The sequence below is a fragment of the Penaeus monodon genome, chromosome 10 (genome assembly GCF_015228065.2).
Source record: "Penaeus monodon isolate SGIC_2016 chromosome 10, NSTDA_Pmon_1, whole genome shotgun sequence".
In the NCBI taxonomy this organism is placed as follows: Eukaryota; Metazoa; Arthropoda; class Malacostraca; order Decapoda; family Penaeidae; genus Penaeus; species Penaeus monodon.
This window is the reverse complement of record NC_051395.1, coordinates 14,652,929-14,657,686: the sequence shown is the minus strand read 5'-3', so window position 1 is coordinate 14,657,686 and position 4,758 is coordinate 14,652,929.

Below are 4,758 nucleotides of genomic sequence, written 5' to 3'. Positions count from 1 at the left end.
CCCTATTATAAACCAAACCCCGCCTTTTTCTTTTTTTTTTTAAAAAATTCCCCCAATGTTTCATTTTCTGGGTGTTAAAACATGAAATCAAAAAAAAGAAAATCAAACAAAAAAAAAGTGAAGCACCACTTGCACTAAAATAAGATATTGGGCTGAAAAAACCCCATCCTCATTTAGCTTTTTTCCTCGCACTCGAATGTTTTATTCTAATTCAAAAAGCAGGTCTGGAGTTTTAAGCTGAAATTTCTTCGCTAAATCTCTAATGAGAAACCCCCGGTTTTACTCTCTCTTCCTTTATAAAAACAGAAGTCTTTATCTCATTTTTTGGCCTTTTATATATATTATTATTATAATAATATATATTTTTATATAATATATATATTTATTATGTCTTGGAGCTGAAAAGACCCTGTTACACACTCTTAGTGGTCGTGTGGTAGGGTTTGGGTTTTAGTACTGCCCCGGGTTTCATCCCCGGGAATTCCTACTTTTTCGAGCCCCTGGTAAAGGTGGTTGTTTTTATCGATATAAATCGCTTTGGCATTATTCCATTTTTTATATATTATATATATAAATATATATTATATATATATATATATTTTATTTTATATATATTTTTATTTTATTTTTAAATTATTTAATTTATTTTATATAATTATATATATAGTTATTTTAATATATTAAAATTCATATACTACAACGTATGATCGTGTGTATAACCCTCGAAATTTCAACACTATTATTTTCTTCTACTTTTGCTTTGAGTGGATACATAAAGCATGATGACAAACGGAAAAGATTTTACATCCCAAATAGTGAAAACAACATAAAAAGGCGGCAAATCTGATTGCGTTCCCCAGAAAAATTTCGAACACCTCTGCAAAGAGGATTTTCATTTTCTTATAAAAATGGGGGCTTCGTGAGGGTGACTATTGCGGGCACAATGAAAATAATAAAATTGCGATGACGTAACAAAAATCTTACAACATTGATATTTCGGGTGAAAAAAAACAAGCTGAGAATCATGGGAATAATAATGATATCAAGAAAAGCTATTAAAGAATGGGAAATAGCAAAGGGGTTATAATGATAGGTTTTAAAGGGGAAAAACAATAGTGACAACCACTGACCAAATTATGATACAAGTAAAGTATGTTAAAGATATAATAATATAACAGAATTTTGGGCAATAATAATAAAAAATAAAAGATGATAAAATTGATAAAAACAACAAAAATAATAATAATATTTAAAAAATAGTAAAAGTACAATTTAAAAATAAAATGCTCCACTGTATCACGTGCATGTACGCATTATTTTTTCCAAATTGTGCGACGTAAAAAACAACGCACACGCACAGCCAACCCCACACACACACCACCACACACACCACCCCACCACACACACACAACTTAACCCCTTTAATATTGTGTTGCCGAATATGATGCCCTTCTATGTTTTCTATTTATCTGTTTTTTATATTCTACTGATGTTTAATCTTATGATTTGCACATCACACACAACCCTACTTAAGTATGTCCTTGCTTTACCATTGCTGTTTTTTCGTCTCTCGTTGCCACATAGACATTCCAATGTTTGTTTTCTTCCTCTTCCCAAGACTAGCATTGTTGCAACCTAAACCTTTCTCACCAGTGATTTTCTATTAACACGTGATCTATGCCCCTTTTAGACCCGAGGAAGACAGGAGACTCCCCGCGGGGGGCCCAAAGGAGCAACCCTCGCTCCTTGGGGGCGCCGTACTCCATCATACTATATATAAAAAGTCAAAACATATTGGTCTCTACCCTTCACCCCAATCTCGCCCCTACCATACTCTTTGGGCCCATCATTCTGGCACACCACACAACACACACACCACCCCACCCCCCCACACCCCACACACACACACACACACACACACACACACACAATATATATATTATAATTTTAAATATTTAATTATATTTTATTATATATTATATAAATTATATATTATATTTATATATTATATTATAAATATTATATATTGTGTGTTTTGGGGGGGTGTGTGTGGGTGGTGTGTGTGTGGTTATATACAAAACACACACACACACACACACACAAACACAACACACCACACACACACACAAAACACACACACACAACACACCACACACAACACACCCACAAATACACACACACATACACCCACACACACGCACGCACACACACACACCACACACCACACACGACACACTACACACACCCCACACCCCACCCCCAAACCCCCCACATCACACAACACACACACCAACACACAACCAAAACCACCCACCACAAAACACACACATCACAACACACACACACAAACCACAACAACCACACAAACAACACCCATATATATATATAAATTATAATAATATAATATATTATATATATATATACATATATATATTATATATATATATTTATTTTAAATATTATTTTATATATATATTATATAAAATATATATATATACATATATATTATTATTATTATATTTATTATTATATAATATATATTTTTATTTGTGTGTGTGTGTGTGGTGTTTGGGGTGTGTTGTGTGTGTGTGTGTGTGTGTATGTGTTGTGTGTGTCTTAACACATATATAACTACAAACACAAAACCCCACACCCCACCCACACACACACACACACACCAACAACCACACCCACACACACACACCCCAAAACAAAAAAACACACCCACACACACACACACCCCACACACACACACACACACCCACACAACACACCCACCCGCGCGCGCGCGCGCCCGACCACACAACACACACAAATAATAAATAAATAAAAAAATAAATAAATAATATAATATATAATTATATATATATATATATATAATAAGTTGTGTGTGTGTGTGTGTGTATATTTTATGCATATTTTTTATATACATAAATAACACATACATACTGGTACATATACTTATACATTAATATACATATTTCATATTCATTTGGTGTGTGTGTGTGGGTGGTATAAATTTTGCTCACACACACACACACAAAACCAACAACACAACCCCACACACCCCACACACACCCAAAAACCCCAAAAAAAACCCCCAAATACCACCACACAAACCCCACACACACACACACACCACCACACACACACACACACCCCACCACACCCAAAAATATATATAATATATATATATAATATATTTTTATATATGTATAATATATATGTATACATATTGCATTGTTAAAATATACATATAATTTATACAAACCCACACACACACACCACACACACCCACACATACATACTACATACATACAAAAATACTCTACATACATACACCAACACACACCACCACAAACACACACACACACACACACCACACAAACCCACACCACCCAAAAATATATATATATATATATAATATAATATATTATAATATATATATTTATAATTTTAATATATAATATAAAATATATTTCGAAAATGTTGCCTATTTTTCTGTGTCTTTTGTATGTAATTAATATTATATAAAAAAATAAATATTTATATATATATATATATTATTATATTTACATTAAAATTTATATACTTATATATACTTTCATTAATATCATATATATCATATATGCATTTGGTTGTGTGTGTTGGGGTGGTGATAAAATAACTCACACACACACCCACACATACACACACCACACACCACACACACACCACACCACCACACAACACACACCCCACATACCCCACACACACACACACCACAACAACACAAAAACACACACACACAAACACACACAACACCAAAACAAACCCCTATAATTTTATTATATATTATATTAAAATATTAAAATATAAATATATATTATATATATTTATACATATATTGCATATGTATAAAAATATACATATATATTTTACAAACACACACACACACACACTCACACACACAACATACATACAACATCTCATAATACATAATACACAACACCAACACCACACACACACCACACACCACCACCAACACACAACACAACACACCACACACCACACACAAATTATTATATATATATATATATTATATTATATATATATATATAATATAAATATATAATAAAATATAGTTCGAAACTGTTGTCTGCTCATCTTCTGTGTCTTCTGTATGTAATATATAATATAATATATAAAATTAAAATAAAAAAATATATATAATAAATTTTATTAAAATATATATAATATATATATATTTATACCATATTTATATATATAATTATTTATATATATAATATATATTATATATATATTATATATATAGTTTTATATATAATGTATAAAAATTTATATAATATATATATATTATATAATATAATTTTAAAATTTTTATTATTTGTGTGTGTGTGTGTGTGTGGGTGGTGGTGTGTGGGGTGTGTGTGTGTGTGTGTGGGGTGTGGTGTGTGTGTGTGTGTTGTGGGGTGTATGAGGATTTCGAAACTGCTGCCTGTTCATCGTGTTGTTGCGTGATTATTGTGTTTTCTGTGTGTTAATATTTAAATATGTATATATATATATATATATATATATATATATATATATATATATATATATATATATAATGTGTGTGAGTATGTGCGTGTATGTGTGTGTGTATGTGTGTATGTGTGTGTGTGTGTTTTTTGGTGTGTGTGTGTGTGTGTGTGTGGGTGTGGGTGTGGGTGTGAGTGTGTGGTGTGTGTGAGTGTGTGTGTGAGTGTGTGTGAG